This window comes from Polistes canadensis, unplaced genomic scaffold (assembly GCF_001313835.1).
Source record: "Polistes canadensis isolate GaletaPanama2010 unplaced genomic scaffold, ASM131383v1 scaffold_100, whole genome shotgun sequence".
In the NCBI taxonomy this organism is placed as follows: Eukaryota; Metazoa; Arthropoda; class Insecta; order Hymenoptera; family Vespidae; genus Polistes; species Polistes canadensis.
Genome location: NW_014569647.1, coordinates 86,760 through 106,530, shown reverse-complemented (window position 1 = coordinate 106,530; position 19,771 = coordinate 86,760). Strand labels below are relative to the sequence as shown.

The following is a 19,771-nucleotide window of genomic DNA, read 5'->3' as shown; positions in this document are numbered from 1 at the left end:
CGAACAAAAGAAATCGTTTTGCGAAAGCCCCCGATAACGGACAAAGGACTCTAGGAATAGGGCAGATATCGGTCGGATAGCTACAGTACGAACTCTTGTCCGTTGTCCATGACAATCCAAGTGTAATTATACATAGAGAGGAGAGTAATTGGCATGCCTGCCTGGAACACATCTTTCGGTTACAACAGTTTACTGTGACTGTATCTCTCTTTTCGAAACTTCATCTAAAACGTCGAGGATAATTTTGGGATTTTTCTCTTTCAAATTGAAACGAAAAAAAAAGAAGAAAAACAAGCGCGAATTGGACTTTTCCCTATCAATTGAAATTCGATTTGGATCGCGGCAAATATGTATATTTCGAAATATTAAAATCATTAAATAAATCGTTAATGTACATATGTGTTTTAATGTTATTTGAAGAATTTTCGAATGTTACTATTAAACCACAGATCCGTCCATTACCATTCGGAATATTCTCTATTTACTATCATCGATAATTCTTGTTCCCTTTTCCGAGTATCAACAATCGCATATTCCAATGTTCACAGCGAGCCGAGTTTCACATGGGAAAGAGGTCGGATTAATATAATTTATTAAAATTCTCTTACGCCGAGATGGCCGCTAATTAAAACTGAGAGATTTGCATCGATTATAATGTAGCGCTAATTAAAAGAGACTTATCCTGGCATTGCATTAAAATGTAAATCAAATCTCTCTGGGGGTCATGTGCATGCATCCTGCTACTGCTGCTGCTGCTGCTGCTGCTCACCCGAACCAATCTACGAACGGAATGGGACTTGATGGTTTCACAATGCGCTCAGCACAACGCTCGAATTGGCTTTGTTTTTATTAAAATTGTCAACGATATCGATGAAGGAACATTCAATCGAGATCAATGCACGGAGAAATTACGACTATGAATAAAACAACTAAATCGATTATACCGAGTTATTACTTTGTATTATAATTATATATTAATGCAAGTACAAAAATAATATATACCATGATATATAATCCATTGGATTTACATAAAATATATTTAAAATATTTTCTCGTTGAAAACTTTTAATTTGATATGTTGATCGTCGTTGCGATTATGAACTAAATTAACGAAAAAAAAAAAAATAAAGAATAAGTCGAATAAATCTAACAACTTTATTATTTCCGATTAAATTCAACAAATATTAGAAATAAATAAAATCCAAAATACGTAAAAATATAACTATTCGTCATCGTTCAGTATCACCTATCAACCATACGAAATAGGAAAAGTTTATTTCTTCCTAATAAACGCAAAGCTATGTTTAGAGGTATACCTATTACTCTATCTGCGCAACCTGCGACGGCATCTGCATTTATGGGGAAAAGCTATATTTTATCAAGAATATTTGCAGTTTCTGAGTAGTCGCAGACATGTTCCACGAAGCTTGCGAATCCCAAGCTTACCCTGTTAATTCTAGCAGAATAAACTTTTGCAAAATCGGTACGGAACTCAACCTTAAACCAGACTTAAGTTCCATCACGCTCGGACGAGCTTACTGCAAGCTGCAAGCTGCCGCTGCTCTACCACCGCTGCCGTTGAGAAGAAGATACTGAGAGAGCTCAAAAGAGAAGAGAAGAGAAGAGAAGAGAACAGGACAGAATAGTAGAAGAGAAGGATAAGAAGAAAGAAAGAGAGAGAGAGTGATGGAAATAACTCGAATAGAGGATAGAAAGAGAAAGATAGTATTCGCAGAAAGATATAATCCCGCTGTCTCGGAAAGTTAAGTAGACTCAAGTAAAATCAAATCTGGCACCTTTACCCGATGAACGAAGGAACGAACTAACTAACGAACGAACGAACGAAACGAGAGATTCCCGGCGGCAAGGCGTGTGGACGAAATTACAGAGGCAATTTCATATAACTAAACTTACGATTTTCCTATATACGAATGTCGTTATTAGACGTTCCGAACCAAACGAACAAAGTTTCTCTCGGTACTAAGAAAGAAAAGTCTCTTTAACAATAGTTTTTATAATCTCTTCCTTAACATCCAACAACTCTTATCATAAATTCGTATTAATTCAACTAAAAAAATGTGAAAAATCATTTCTCAACGAAGTACAACAAAATAATTCGATTCGATCGTAATTTAAAATAATCGTCAACGAACACGTCATTAATTTTCATCTATAAATTCACATTTTCTGTAACACATACATCATATACATGTGTATATATATATATAATCTGGTAAATGAAGCTATTTTATCGATTGAAACAAAAAAATAAAAAGAAAAAGCGAGAAAAAAAGAGAAGAAAAAAGTAAAGAAATTATTGGAGATTGGAAGCTGGCTATGAATCGTTTCCAAACAAGCAAGTACGTTATTTGTTCTCGCTACCGGCGACGGAAAGTAGAAAGCGCGAAAAATAGCGTCGGTGATTGATCCAGCGAGCTACCTCCAACGGCTCGTCTGCGTCCAAGCGTCGTTTCGTAATTATGCAAATCCGCTTTTCTGCTGGAGCGCCACATACATTTTTCTACGGGTTAGACCGAGCGAGAACGGAAAGTGAAGTGAAGAGAAGAGAAGAGAAGGGAGAGAAAGGGAAAACGGGAGGTGGGATATGTTTTCATAGTCGATGCTCGTTCTCTCGGTAGACATTTTCAAAACTCTTTCTCTCATTTTCCTTTTTCCTGTCTATAACACGTTCGACCATAATGAACGTCATGTATATGTTGATGCAATAACTTTTAACGCATACCTCTTTCTCACTCTCTCTCTCTCTCTCTCTCTCTCTCTCTCTCTCTCTCTTAACATCCAAAGCAAACATTGTTCTTCAACAGAGACTTTGGTTTCTGTTCGTAAAACCATCGAATTTTCGAATGAATAGATTGGATGAAGAGGAAAAAATAAAAAGAAAGAAAAGTAGAGAATCAGAAAGAGTGAGTGAGAGAGAGACAGAGAGAGAGAGGAAGGTAGCTTTTCGATAGAATTATACGTCCTCTCGAACGATCGCTTTCACGCTCGAGAACTTTGATAAGATTAATCAGGAAAGTCGTATCCACGGGGGAGGGTACGGAAAATGAATGTTAGTTTTATCGCGATGTTCCTCGACTTACGCGTGTATATACCTACGTACGAACGATATAATCTCGTGAAAGTTTTACGATTCGAAAGTAGTTAGTAAAACGAAAATTATCGAGAAAAATTGTACAAATTTGTTTCTTTTTCTTTGTTTTTCTTGCTGTTGTTGTCTTTTCCTTCCTTTCTTATATTTCGTGATTTATATTACCTATATATGAATATATAGAAAAGGAAATTAAAATATAGTTAATACTATTTTATCGTAATATCGTAACAATAATAATCCATAGAAGCACATAGAACGGATGTTACGTTATAACTCTAAAATTTCCAAAGACGTCCAGGAGGAACAGCCGTTAACGTTGGTAATACGAAGCTAACATTTAACTAGGTAGGGTCGCAACTCAATTTGTCGGTGCAACCTTTGCCTCAACGAAGCGTTACGGATACCGAAGGCTCTTCGATGTACCCGTAGAGAGTGAGAAAGAGAAAGAGAGAGAGAGAGAGAGCTTTGAGTCAACTTTGAACCACGCACCAATGGTTAATTAATGGATAATTGCGAGTGCGCACGCAACCCTTTAACACCCCACTAGTGACCCTTAACGCCTTCAAGTGTGGTCCTTTCTTCGCTACGTTTACTGCTTCCTATACGTTTACTTTACTTTGCATAAGTAGAAGTCGATATTATCGTTATTATGGCTACAATCCCACTTACAACCTTATGAATTTCCGTGAAAAGCTTATTAATTATTCCTTGCGACCTACAGAGTTCTTGTTTTCCCCGTCATAGACAAGTTGGTTGTCGTAAACGTTACGTTAGCTAACGCTTACGTAATCTATTACTCTCTTTTCAACGCAACAGTTGTCATTGATTTAATTTCAACGTAAAGTTTTCGATACAACGAGTCGGAATTTTCATACCGTGATATACGCGTTTGTGAGAAAATATATTTCTTTCTTTTTGTTTTTCTTTTTTTTTTATGTTTTTTATTCGATATAATATATATTATACCTTATATCCTTTAAAGCCACTCCGAGTACGAAACAACCATGTGTGTGGCTTCATACGAAAATTTCTATCAAACTTGATATTCGTTATTGTGTATTGTAACAAAACAGTTAATTATCGGTACGTGCTATATATTCTAACGCTAATTAAAATTGCATCGAGCGAGCAAAATGGTTTCGGAGTTAAGCGATTACTATTTAAAATGAACGGACGATTATTAATTTAATGAGGTAATTATTTCAAGAAAATACAATGTCCCGTTAAAATGTGATTTACTTTACTCCACTTACTTAAATACTATTTATCAAACGTTTCTATGGTCATTACTAATATAAATCAACGATCGAACGAACTATCCTTCCTCTCCGATGATGATCTATATTGTTAATAAAAGAAAAAAGAGAGAAGAAAAAAAAAAGAAAAGGGTACGAAAAAATATAAAAAAAAAAAAAAAACAAAATCTACAAACTATATGTAATCGTTCGTGTATTTTGAAAAAATTTCATTGCAGATAAGCCCCGTGATACGTAATTCGTGGCCGATAATTCAAGGACATAAATCGTGCGATAAAGGAAGAACGAACGAATGAACGAAGGTAGCTACGCGTGTTCGTTTTAACGCGTTGCGATAGAGAGCCTATATTTTCGCTCGACCTAATCCATTGCGGAATGACTAGTGCATAGCCTTCGGCTGGCAATGGTATAACCTTTGGATGGGTCTGGATGCGTGGTGCGATATAAAGGCCTGTTATTTACGGTACGGTTTATATATCATCGGAATATAATGGAAAATGGGTGCAGCGTTAGATGCAGTAACACGTAACTCGGCAGCGTATAGATTCTTTCCGTTCTCTATCTCTTTTTCTCTCTCTCTTTCTCTCTCTCTTTCTCTCTCTCTTTCTCTCTCTCTTTCTCTCTATCACTCTGGCTCTCACCCAAAACATTCTTTCTCTATCTCTCTCTCTTTTATACCGTTTCAACATTCGTTTTTCGTGGCGCACCTGCGCGAGTCTACCTTTGTAATTATCTAAACGCTATGACCAGCCGTTTCGTCCATGCATTTTACTCGACGAACGATACGAGTTTTACGAACTACAAAGAAACCGTTTATTGTTACCTCAAAAAAAGATTGACTTCAATTTCTAGTAGTACGAAGTATCGCTAAGGGGAAAAAAAAGAGAGAAAAAACAACAAAAAAAAAAAAAAAGAGCGATTTGCATTAATTATATGAGAATTCTACGAGATTCATCGTATAGCTATACTTACTAGAAACTATCTAACTATTCTTGTTAAATATGTACCGCGTATAGACATAATATCGTGAAGTCTAGTAGTACGAGACACCTGTGGTCGGACGATGGCCAGTAGTTATAGTCAGTTATATCGATGCTATCACGTTTTATATGAATTTGTATTATACAATAGATAAGATTTCATTAGTTTGACTAAGACAAATATATTGTCTGTTGGAAAATAATCGTAATATTTTTTTTAACAATATAACGTTTACAAATATATCCTTGATAAACGAAAAAAAAAAATAAAATAAATAAATAAAAAGAAAAAAGAAAGAAAGAAAGAAAATTCAATAACTTTAACGAACACACGTATAAAGAACAGAACACGTTCTCGTCGTAAAGAGCTGGCTAACGAAGCGACGAGGATTTTGATATTCGTCGAGGGTAAGTAAAGGAACATTTTGATCTGTAGAAAATCGTTTTGGCGGTCTTTTCGTTAAAGTGAAGGAAAAAGGACGGAGATAAAGGAGAAAGAAAGAAAGAAAGAAAGAAAGAAAGAAAGAAAGAAAGAACGAAAGAGACCGTTGCTCGAGTTTACCGAATAGAGAGAGCTCAACCCTCTCTTACTATTTTTTGCCTTCATTTGGGAAGATTTTTCTCACGGAAAACTTCAAAGGGCTCGATTTCCACGCGGAGTCCGCGTTAAGAGGAGGCAGCCAAGTTTTATAGAGACTACGCCCTTCCTTGCCTTCCTCTCTCTAAACACATATACATATACACACACACACACACAGCGCATACCCTTTCTATCTTCTTTTTCTATTTTCCTCACATATGCAGGCACATCTCGATGCGGTGTATAAATATGTTCGTATACTATGCCACGGTATATATGTGGTCGACGACATCGTTACTGGGACGACAAAGGTACATCCAAGTTCGCATTTTGTCTCTTTACGCGAAAAATGAAAGAGAGAAAGAAATGGAAGTGAAAAAGAAAGAGAGAGAGAGAAAGAGAAGGCTTAGGTATTCGTATGCACTCACTAGTACTACTACTACCACTATAATATAGCTCTTGCTTCTGTGACCTTAGATAGCTCTCTTCCCTCATCACCAACGAAGAGCAATGCTCGGAAATACTTTGGGAAACAAGAAAGATGGAAAGTACGAAGGTCTCGTTGAAATTGAGAGGAAAGGAGAATGAAGAATGTCGAGAAAACGGTCGAACCTCGAAAGAAAGAAAAAGAACTAAATAGAGAAAGAGTAAGAATAAGATAGAGAGAGAGAGAGAAAAAGGGAACAGGAAAGTGGGCAGAGACCACGGATTGTTACGAAGGCGGGTTTTACGAGGTCCCAGTGGACAGGAAACTAAGGAAAAGGGGGACACGTCGCTTCTCCACGAAAGGGGAAAAGCGTTATCTTGCCGTGTGTGACTCGAATAACAAGAGAAGGAGAGAGAGGGAGAGAGAGAGAGAGAGAGTGGGAAAGAGAAATAGTGGGTTGAGCTGCCTTCTCGTACTACGACGACGACGACGACGGCGTCTTATCGTGACAAAGCTAATGCGATTCCTGTTTTGCGATTCCTGCTTAAAGCTTGGATTTCGTGTCCGTCATACGTTCCTCTGCCTCGATCAAGTTAACGCCATTGTCGACGCGCACCAACTTAACGCGATAAATCTAACACCACGATGGATTTATTTTACTTTGATTCAACTTGGATAACCGTAAGGAATACGATATATGTGCTGGAAGTAACTAGAATATAGAATAAGTTAATACATTTGAAGTATATTTTTCATGACCGAGTTTCTTTTCGTGTGAACGTTACATAATCGGTATTTAATATGATAATATATGTATAAATTGTTATTTTAGGCAAAATTGATGATATTATATTTGGTCAAATTAAAACATAATGGATTGAAACAATGGAATTAATGAAATGTCTAATTGGTTATAATGTATTTCTGCGAGTAAACGAATCTTTCTAATGATTATTGTTTTTAATAGAGAGATAGATAGATAGAGAGAGAGAGAGACTTTGAATAATTTCGTTTATTTTAATCTTTCGTCGTTAATTTGAAAAAAAAAAAAAATTATTATCAGTAGAACGATAACGATTGATCAAAAAAGTTTACTTCACTTCAATTCGATAGATGTAATAACGTTAGGCAATGTTACTTTTCTTCCTTTATCTTCTTCTTCTCCTCCTCCAAACATTGACGTTTGCGAATAACTCGAAAACAATGTTTGTCGTCAAACATCGTTGGATAACGAGTCTCTATCTTTGGTAAGCTTTGTAAACCGATGAGGAGCTTATTCTCTGTTAGTTGATAACGTTTGCGTTAACTAATCATATTCCATGATTCGGAAAGTTCTTTTTTTTTTTTTTTTATCAAATGAAATAAGTCAATAAGTTGAAATAAAGTCTTTAGCGTTCGACTTCGTTAGATTTCATCCCATTTTGTTATTTCTATTTTGAATAAAACGCGATCGCGGAAATAATTTATTTCGTTCATCCATAGCTAACTCTCTATTCTTTTATTAGCCAATATACAGTATAATTTCCAAGGAGGTTCGTTAAATCACGAGTTTACTTAAACCGAGAGAAAGTACAAGTACCTTCGTTTCGTTCTAAGTTTCATCGATCCTTCGCGTTCCATTTTCATTATATCTGCAACGGGCCGCCTTTGAGAACAACAAGCCGTGACTCCCTTTGTGAAGAAGAAGGTTCATTCAACGGGCAGGACTTAATTAAACGATAATTGGTCCGGTAGTCGGTGCACCATGAAAGACGTATCGAAGATTTTACTTTGCGAAAGAAATAAAAAAAAAAAAAAAAAAAAAAAAAAATAAAAAAAGGAGTAAAAAAAAACCAAACAAAAAAAAAAACAAAAGGAAAAAAGATCCTTTAAAACGAGTAAAAACTGATTATCAGTATTTATTAAATATTTCATCCTAATTTACATGAAAATTTATAAATATATATATTATATTGTATAACGCTAATAATAAGAATATAAACGAAAAGCAAAACGAGAGAGCTTCAATTTTCACGTTTTCGAATAATTCTAGCTCGTATAACGGAGATATATACACATAAATTGTACGAATATACGTAGAGATTAGTGACATTTCGTGAGCACGACGTTACCGGGAATAACGCGCTAGTTTTCCGACTATGCAATCGCGAGTAAATGATAATGGCTCGTCGAGATGATGGCAGCACAGCATCCAATGGATTATGGCGGTCCACGAGCCAACGACCGAGTTATCTCGTATAATACAGGTATTTGTCGATAATGTAACGCGATGCCGTCTTTGTTAGAACGCGAAACGTTGCGCACATACGTTAAATTCATATCGTAATATCGAGTATTCATCGTTATAATGCGAATATTTTACAAATTGAAAGATTTCTCTTTCTCTCTCTCTCTCTCTCTCTCTTTTGCAGATCTTGTTATAAAATATACATGAAGTTATTGTACTCGTTAACGAAAAATTATGTAAACATATAAAAACCGCAGAAAAGTGAGATTTAACGTAAAATTATATATGTATATATATATATATATGTGTGTATATATATAAGCTCGAATAACGAAACGAGACAAAACCCAAACGAACGACGAACCATAAAGGGCGGATTTTAACCGCGCGACGTAGTGATTATAGCGTTTACGTTTAATCTGCAGGAAAATCAATGGTTAGCCGGTAATTACTAGGATCAGTTGCACATTGGTTTGGTAGTCAACACGACGCGATCCAATTCGTATAAATAAGCCCCTAATGCCGATACAAATGTATCGTACGACCAATCGGAGAGAGCCAAAATTACAATCCAATTTATGCGTCCGCATGGCGACCTAACGTTCTTCATGATCCTACCGGACTACACGTTGTTATGCCTGTTTACGCCGACCTGCTTTTTTCATTTCCATTTGTTTCCTACTCGTCGATGATCGTTGCTAAATCCTTGCAAACAATAACAACAACAACGACAACCCAAAACCCAACAGCTAATCTAAAGGCTTCGCATTGATTATACCTATGCAAAATTAGAGCTTTGATTTTGTAATATCATTGCCTACAATTAGAAAATAATTATTAATTAGCAAAATAAAAAAAGAAAATATTTATGTGAATTAAATGATCAACAAAAAATAATTGTACAATCTTTCTTTATTCTATTGTTAAAATAATAAGAAATCTCATTCAAAGTGAAAAAATATATAATTCTCAGTTATTTTAAAAAATCTCGAAAATAGGGGTCACGAATTTAGTCATGTGATCTGGAGGAGTTGGTTGTTATACGAAAAGTAATATTCAACGAAAATTTGAAACTTGTTTTTTTTTTTGTTTTTCCAAATGTATATATAGAAAGCTGTGCGAGCATAACAACGACGATGATATTCGTTCGTACAAAGGGTTTAACGGGGAAACCGCAAAATTAACGAGCGTACTATTGTTCGAGTATTAGTACAAATATCTGCGGTTGTTTCTAGTTCGAGCTTCGCAGTCAAAGCTTTCATGTAGTAAGCGGAGTACATCCACGAGGTCGTTCTAGACACGAGCAAACCGAGATCGAACTGACAAAGCCAAGCCTCGTACATCCGTATTATCCCGTTGGACGGAGAGTAGTAGTGTATGTACCAATGCTTTTCTCCTTTCTACTTATATACATATACGTACATACGACTAACATACGTACATACGTAAGTACATAAGTCTTTATCCATATATCTATAGGTTTCTAGCACACGTGCGAACAACCGATAGGCGGTCTCATTATAAAATAGACCGTTTCTTCGATCCACCTATTCATTCTCCATTGTCTCGTAAATTTGAGTGGTTTCAACGTTAAAAGAAACTTCTAATCATCGGTTGTTACTTTTACAAGATAACAAAAGAAATAAAATAAACGCGTATACGTCTATAATACGTATATTCTTATGATACAAAAATAATATATGATAAATAATAAACGTATATGTGACGTTAGAGATATATAATATAATGAAAAGAACAAAAAATAAGAATTAGAAATAATTCTTAATACGGAATCACAGGGAACTTGGACATAAAAAGAAGTAGAGCTTAATTTAACTAAGTTGGACGTTTCGTCCCTTTATTGGGACTTCTTCAGCAACTTAATTTTATAGTCTTTTTTTATTATGTAGACATACATTTTTCTTTTTATTAATATTCCAAACACAAAACATCTAAACTTCGTTAAATATTCAATCGTTATAATTTAAAACTCTCAACCACACTGTTTCAATCTAGACTAGTGTTTATTAGTCTAGATATCTTCAATATAAGGTGTCCTCTATTATCTCTACATAATAAAAAAAGACGCTGAGCTATAAAATTAAGGTAACATGTTAAAAAATTTGGTATGAGTCTCATATGTTATAATATAATAAAATAAAATTTCCAGTTGCTGAAGAAGTCCCAATAAAGGGACGAAACGTCCAACTTAGTTAAATTAAGTTCTACTTCTTTTTATGTCCAAGTTCCCTGTGATTCCGTATTAAGAATTGTAATTTTGGACGAGAGAAATAACTAATTAAATTAGAAATAATGTTTTACATCTATTTTTCTAAAAAAAAAAGACAAAATACTTTGTTTCCAATGTTAAGGAAAATTTAACGTAATAACCGACAATACGTGGATAAAATTATCGATGCCATCTTCGTGCGACCATCAGCACCACCACTCTGACCGACCAACCGACCGACCGACTTCCAGCACTTTAGTTATTCGCGAATTAAACCTCACGCTAGACCAAGTAGAAAAGTTAGCTGCACTGATTGCTCGCGACGTGCACTGCAACAAATTTTACGAAGAAGAAGAAGAAGAAGAAGAAAACGAAGAAAAAGAAGACTGTGGTTGTCGTCGTCGATGTAGTGGAAAGAGGTCAAAGTTTAAAACGACGAAAAATTTTCGTTAAGGTTTGTCGTTGAAGATTTCGCAAAGGTTGACGATGGTGTCGGTGATCCCAACGTATAAATGTGGTAACGATAGACAACTTCACTAAGGTACCTAGGTGTATATAGAATAAAAAGAAAAAGAAATAAATACAAAAGAGAGAGAGAGAGAGAGAGAGAGAAAAAGAAGAAAAAAAGAAAAAACGAGGCAAAGAAAACGGGGTGAAGAAAATGAACCAAAAACTGTTCAACTTTTATGGCGGATGCAAAACGACGCTTGGCTTATCGCACGAGTGTTTGTATGGTGTGATCTATCCTCGTGAAAGTCGGAACCTCTACCTCTCTCTCTCTCTCTCTCTCTCTCTCTCTCTCTCTCTCTCTCTTGGCCTACATACCAAGAATTATGACCGGAGACGTTGCACTGTGTCATACAACGTACGTAAGATCCTAGCGCGTGAAACTTATATAAGGAAATACATAAGAGCATCTCACCCTTCACTAAAGCATTGACGAAAAACACGATGAAAAATATCTCTTTGATTCTATTTTTCATTCAATAAGAAATAATATATAAATATAATAACACAAACAATTTTTTAATATCAGATATTTACTATTTATTCATTATAATATGAAAGATAATAATTTGTCGCGTCTATCGATATAAAAATAAGAATATTAATCGTATTTGTTCTTCTCTTTATTTATCGCGTACTATAAAAAGAATATATTTATATATTTTCTCTTTCCTACTCTCTCTCTCTCTCTCTCTTTCTCTCTTGTGATGCTTTAAATGAGATACTGCAAGGTAGTAAATTTTCTTTCTTATCGATGCATCGACCCAAGCGCCAACGAAAAATTTATCTAAAAAAGAGTGAGAGAGAGAGAAAGATAGAAAGAGAGAGAAAACTCCATCTCTTCTAGTAACACAATATGCAAATTATAAAAACTTTAATTTCTCTCTAGTCAAGTCGGGGGAAAGAAAAGAAGAAAGAAAGAGAGAGAGAAGGAAAAAAAAAAGAAAAAGAAAAAGAAAATAAGAAAGATTGAGAGGAACACGTACTCGTGGAAGCGCGAACTTACCGAGATACCATCCAGGGTTCTTATCGATTTATAATTTACATTTAATTCCGTCGAGTAATACTACACCCTATGCAAAAACGATCTCCATGGATAAAAGGACGTGTTGTTAAAACCGGTCGAAAGATGTAAGCGTGATTTAGCTTTTTCTAAATCTTATCACAGGTTGAAAACATTTTCTGAAAAATCTTGCCAACTTGATCCATGCCTTTCTACAGGTATTAAATCTATGGGGTATAATTCTTACACACACTACATATATTTATCACGATTAATTATAATGTATACCCGCTATTACAAATTAATTTATATTAATACAATCGGACAATTTCTTTTATAATCGTTATTTTATTAGTAAAAAGTTTGTTCATTGTATAAATAAGGAAAAAATCATCGTTGTAATTTGTATCACTGTTTAAAAACTATTTCAAGTTATATAAATATCTAATCAATATTAGATGTCATATCAATTCAAATTATTTTATCATCGTCAAAGTTCGACTGATAAAAATAGGCTACAGGTAGAAAAAATAAGTCAGAGGGTTGAAATAAAAACGTAAATATTATCGTGTACAATATATGCAAGAGCATTATCGAAAGAAAATGTTTACGGCTGATGAATAATTGGAGAGATAATTTAATGTACGTGCATATAATATTACAGAAATATAAGACTACACTTGAATAAATAATAATTAATTAATTTAGCAAATATAATTAATAATATACAAATATGATTATTACAGAATTAAAATCAACATATAAAGCTCGTTATAAAATAATAATTATTTGCGTGTGTAAAATTTATATACATTTTAAAATTTGATTTTTAAAAACAAAACAGGAAAAATTCCCAAATCGTTGAAATCAGATTTTGTTGAAAAATATATTCTTATCTCGCAACACACCTATATATATATATATATTCTTTTTTCTGTCACGTGTAGATGATAGTCGTAACTTCGACTAACTCGTAGAGTAGATAAAAGTAATTTCAGTACTTAACAAATAGCTTAGCCTTTACGACGCATTTACCTTATCGCGCGTTTATTGCCAACGCGAGGCGCGTAACATTCGTTCTGAAACGAACAAGCCGAATCGATAAAAAAAAAACGGGAATGCTAGAAGAGATATCCAAGCTTTTTTACTTTCCTGCAGCCTTATGAAATTTATGATAATTCAAGGTTAAATCATCTTGAACTAATACCAAATAATCATCATTATAATTTACATGAATCAACAATTGAATATAGAAGAGAGTAAACTGTTAACATCGATAATATTATATTGTATTTCCTTCCACAAATTATGAATTCGAATGTGAGCCTGTTAATTACGAGTTAATTGTTAAAATTATTAATAGATCGTTAAAAGGAAACATTATATCCACATCACGAACTAGAGAGTATTATACTACCTTTAATTAATATTCTCGTCAATTTTTATCTGATTGAATACATTAAACGAACATCAAAGCTTTAGCTCGTATAAAATGTATTGTCATGAAAATGAAGAAGTAGAAGAAAAAGAAGAAGAAGAAGAATAGTATCGTAAAAAAATTCGTGCTTCGAATGACAAAAAAAAAGAATAAAAAAAAAGAGGATAAAAGAAATAAAAAGAAAGAAAGGAATATAACACGTAAAAAGAGTTTTTTTTTTGTAGAAAATTAATAAAAAATTTGCATAGATAAATCTACGATCAAGTAATACCTAATATTATCATTTACGATATAGCTAGGGCACATAATCGTTAGGCGTTTCGATCGGTTTTGAAGGGGTGATGGTGATATCGTATCCTTTAACTACCCCACCGTTCTACATAGAGATCACACCAACGTACCAGGTGAGAGTGTTACAAGGAAAGAGAGAAAGTGAGAGAGAGAGAGAGAGAGAGAGGAGATACGAGGAGAGGTATACCGGATAACACCAGGGGTAACAAATAACGCGCGTACTTATCTGAGCCATGCACTTTTCACTGACAAGGGTATATGATTTATTACGCTACAAGCTTGTTACAATGAGTCCAGGACGTGTTAAACTGACCACGTTCATCATTAAAATTAATGGGTATTGGATACTGGCCTGAGTTAGCGAAGAGAAAGACAAAGAGAGACAGTAGCAAAAGAGGGTAGAAGGAGAAGGGAGAGTGAAATATATATATAGGGATAAATCAAACACGGTTCGTCGAACTTCCCAAAGATATCTAAATTTGGATTAACCTGAAAAATGTTTCAAACGTAAACGCGTTCCTCATCCCTTTGCTAAAACTAATCGAAGATATTAAAACGTCATTCATAGTAAGATATTTGTTGAGTAATTATCCCGAGATAGGGAGTTAAAGCATTAGAAATCGATAACTCATAAACTAAGAAGAGAAAAAGACGATGACGATGACGAAGGAGTTAGAGTATCAAGTTCTCGATTTGTGTAAAACACGCAAAGCTATGGTGAAAGATTTCTTATTGAAAATGATACGCGAGGAACACGAAAAGTATTTATCGATCAACGTCACGCAAAGCTATGGTCTAGGAGAATAATACTATATAAAGGTAAGTTTGTATAGTAAAGGTACCACCAGTGGCTTACGTCAATCGTATGTGTATGTTGTACGTGTTACGTTCATCCGACGGTGTTTAACGTTTATTATCGTGAAATTGTTCCGGTAGGAGTACCCATTGTACCGTTGAATGTGAAACGTGTTAAACTAACCGCTAACACCCATTAAAATTAATGGGTATTGAATAGTAGAGACGGCCGGCAATATGAGATATATACTAAAAGCAAAATGAAGTGTTTCTTCTCTTGGCTTGATGTTATAGAAGAAAAATGACGACGAACATTAATGCGAAAGAAATAAATACGATGATATCTTATTCTAACGCAATATTACTTCTTATATTTTATAATCTTACCAAACGAACGAATTATTATATTATATACAAGTATCACGTTAATAAAGATGATTAAAGAAAATAATAAAAAAAAAAACAAAATAAAATGATCGATATTATTTAAGATGCAAATAGTTAAAGGGTAGATTTAGGTATATGTCGAGCATTGTTCGAGAACAGAATACAAAAGTACATATGATAATGGTAAGAGACAAACACTGTACGTCAATGTCATAGGTAAAACGAAAGAAGGACTTGGTGGAGACGTAGAAAAACTCGATTGGTCGATACATCTAGCCAAACAAATCGTCTTCGTGCAATAGAAATTTATCGTTCGGTCTGAAAGTTCCTAATGCGATTCGAAGTGTACTTTTGGATGTTCGTGGTGGTAGCAACATTGTTTGCGTGCTGTATTCTTCATTGACGAATGTATATCATTCGCGATGTTGAAAAGAATAGGATAAAAAGTTACCTACGAAAAAAGGAAATAAATGATAAAAATAGAAAGAGAAAGAGAATGAGAGAAAGTTCGATGAACGAGATCGATATTTTTCTCGATGAAGTCCTAAGAATTAATACCATAGCGTAGGAGGTGTCATTCGATCGATCGTAGAAATTCGAGTCGGAAATGCTGCTGAATTCTGTGGGAAAGATTGTGGGAACCGAACAAAAAGGACCGATGTGAACGCAGTCGGTCAACGTCGAAGACAGAAGAGAAGAGAGCCTAGGAGGAGAGAGAAAACTCGTTTATTTCTCGTTTCCTCGTGATATATGTACGACGAATGCAGAAGTTTGGGGATATTTACATCCATAAAAAATGGCTGATTATTTTACAAAAATTTATTTAAAAATATAATCTATCATTTTTCACTAACAGCAGCAGCAGCAGCAGCAGCAGCAATTCTAAATTTATATACGTTATGTATTATAACGATTTCAAAAACTATAAATATTTTCTGCGTAACGAAATAACGTTGAAACCTCAGGAAAGTTGTTGTTGTTGTTGCAACCCTTTAAAAATGAATTACCCTTGGTAAAGTTTCATTAAAATCGTAAGTTTAAAATAGAAAAACTTTCTAACTTCCTAGTTTCCCTTTACACGCGTTAAAATCTTACGTAGTGGCGTTTCGACACTGTTTCTTTTTTTCCTTTTTTTTTCTTTTTTTTTTTCTTTAAACTACATTTACCTAGAATTTGTTTCCTTGATCGTGTTCTACAATCTAGGTGATATTCACGGTACGCGAATCTATGGTAACGTATTCTCTACTAAAACGACAGCAAGGTTTCTCCAAATTCCCTAGATGTCCGGGATAATTAATGGACATTTATCCGGTATTCTCTCAACGATAATCCTCTTCTATGTGAGTAAGTGTCTATATACCTACATTGGATCCGCATTCTGGGATATACCTATATTCTGCTTATAGCCTATATACCTAAACACATATTTATACATGATGAAAGACATAAAACGAACGAACTGTTTCCCTTTATATTTCCTACTGTAATAAAAAATAACAAAGATGTAAAATAGTTTTACAAGTTGCCTCAATAGTATACTTCTGAACATGAAGTTATAAGCTTCTGTAGACACATTCGTTCATTGTTTGCAATCGATTTTTACACATATATACAAGACCTCAGTGTTGAACAAGCTTAAAATTCAATAGGCATACATTTGAGTTTAACTATTTTATATAATAAGTAGGTACCTAAATAGAGGGTGGAAGCAATAAATCTGCCCACCATAAATATCTCTGTTATTTGTAATAATAAAAATATACATATATAAAAAATATTTTTTTTTTACAGAACTTGTGCATGACATAGAAAAGGGCATAATATTGCGATGCCTATTTCTTTTGCTTATATTAGTTGAAAAACGTAGAAGAGATTTCCCATGACATTTTAATTTTTTTTAAATGAGATGACCTACATTCAAAATCAAATGCAATAGTAAAATAAATTTGTTCACATTGCAAAACAGATGTTCGAAATTGTGACCATTTGCGTTAGTGGAAGACTGTAATCCTCGTATCGCTGAAAGATGTACTATCTTTGATGTTTAAAGTATAAAGTGTATTTCGTATAACCTGATGCAAACGGTATAGAATTTTTTTTTCCGGTTGCGGTCGAAGAGAGCTTTGCTGCATTGATTTTGGTTCAACGTCGAGCAGCGTTCGAACCTGGCGTTCACGATCGAGGCGGCTACGAAGAGATTTATATCGTTAAAAACCTGATCTGATTTGTGTGAAGACTCAAGAGAAATTCGAGAGGCAACTTGTTTTTGTCCAACCCCATATAAACGCTTGCTCCTTTTTTTGTTTATTTACGGAACGCTGCTTCCTGAGCGTCAAAAGCAGTGGTAAGCTTTTAGGGAAAATCCTTTTAAAAATAGGAAAGACAAAAAAAATCACAAATCTTTAGCTAAGGGAACGATGTATATATCTTATTTATTTACGATCTGTAGAAAGAAACAATATTGCTAAATGAAACCTATTTTTTTTACATATATATATATAAAATATAAGATAACCAATAGAATTCGTAAGACTTTAAAAAGAAAAGATTCTACGCAATTAAATGGTATTCTTCATTACATAGGAACTTCTAATCCAAGCACAAAGTAACTCGAACTCCTTCGACAAAATTCCTTTCGGTACGTTCATTGCAAGCTCCTTCTTATACCTTTAATGCGATAACGGCTATTAGTCAAACATCCTTCGAGCGAATATTCCCTCTCTCTCTCTCTTTCTATCTCTTTATTTTCCTATCCTTGGTCTCGAGGAATTTTATTAAAATTCTTGTTGAAATCAACGCTGAGCTTCGACGTTAGACAAAAGAAAATAAACTCTCTCTCGTAAATATTATCTTTTAATGTATTTAACACATTTAGAAAAAAAAAAAAAGAAAAAAACGAGTAAAACACGTAACTTTTCATTTCTTCTTAAAAACAACAATACTTTAGACAATCTTAAAAAGTCAGTAAAAACTAAACAGGGGTTAACAGTTAAAAAAAAAAAAAGAAAAAAACGAGTAAAACACGTAACTTTTCATTTCTTCTTAAAAACAACAATACTTTAGACAATCTTAAAAAGTCAGTAAAAACTAAACAGGGGTTAACAGTTAAAAAAAAAAAAAGAAAAAAAAAAACGAATTCTTTAGATATCGCTTTAGAAAGAAAAGTAATATCGGTTATAAATAAAAATGTTAACGATAGAAAGAGCTAGATGATCATTGACGATAATCGAAAAGAATATGACAAGAAACGAGGGAGGTAGTACCAGAGTACTGCGATAAACCTTTATAGAGCTTTATTATTTTCTACAAGGATATTGGCAATATCCTTTATTCCACGCTGTTGATATCGTGACGCCAACTCGACTTTCGCGGTTTCAACGATATAAAACTTCTTACCCGATAAAGCTTTACTTCGAACGATCTCTCATTTCTAGAATATACGCTTTCTGCTAAGAGCGTATTTCTACGAGGAACGTTTTAAATATTCCACGAAGAAGATGCAATAAACATTATACGACGCGTATCGAGCGAAGAAGATGGTAAAGAGACGATGTAACCCGAGAAAGGGAAAGAAAAAGAGAGGGAGGAGAATGGATGATCCTATAAAAAAGAAAAGAAGAAAAATAAAGAAAGCAAAGATGAAAACAAGTTGCGTATCGTAAAAAAAAAAGAACGTAAAACGTTAATCATCTTGAACACATTTTACAAAACAAAGTTATATTTGTCACTTTTATGTGAGATTCATCGAAATATATATATTTTTGCTTTGTAGTAGTCCTAACGTGGAAAGGTCACGAGAAAGAGGAGGAAAAGGATAGGTTAAAAGGGGTAGGGAGGGAGAGGGTGGAAAATGGTCTTCCGGTAAACCGCATAATTCTCTTTAATTTCTCCCAAGGTAGGTACTATCTCTCGTCTTTTGGTAAGAGGAGCGTAAAACGAGAGGAGAAAAAAGGAAATAGGTGAGTGTAAATAAGTAAGAGAAGGTGGTTGAGGAGGAAGAGAAACTGGAGGAGGAGTGTTCGGTAATTCGAGATTTCTAAGATTGGAGGGGCGCAATTAACGCAGCGATCCGTCTCTCTAATTAAATCCTCCGAGTTTCCGTATAGGTTATAACGAAAGGGAAATGCTTAGTAAAAAGTTCAATAGATAGATACTACAAATGTATATCTATATATATAGATACATATATAGTTATATAGAAAAGTATGCATGTATTTATATCTGTGTGTGTAAGTATACGACACTTACCTCAACTCGATACCTTCGCTTCGTTTATCATTTATGCTGACGATGATCTCGCGAGGCTGTATCGCCTTGTTGCCGGTGCACTTTGAGGAAGTCACTTTGCCGCACGAGCGTTCACTAAGAAACACGAACGAGCTCTAAGCTCGAGACACACAAAACGAAATAAAAACGAAACCGACGAAGAGAAGCTAGCTTCTTCCTTCACGATCCTCTGATATATATGAATATATAATATATATACCTATATATATATATTCGCGAATATATAAAAACACGAATGACGATGATAACAA

General features: G+C 34.3%; 1 protein-coding gene across 1 annotated transcript in view; it reads right to left on the bottom strand.

The window, feature by feature from the left end:
* Positions 1–19,771, bottom strand: part of LOC106787423 — a 217,659-nt gene extending 197,888 nt beyond the window's left edge. Inside the window, exon 1 of the mRNA XM_014749766.1 lies at positions 19,482–19,771. The gene's annotated coding sequence lies outside the window, so the exon portion shown is untranslated. The remainder of the gene's footprint in view (positions 1–19,481) is intronic.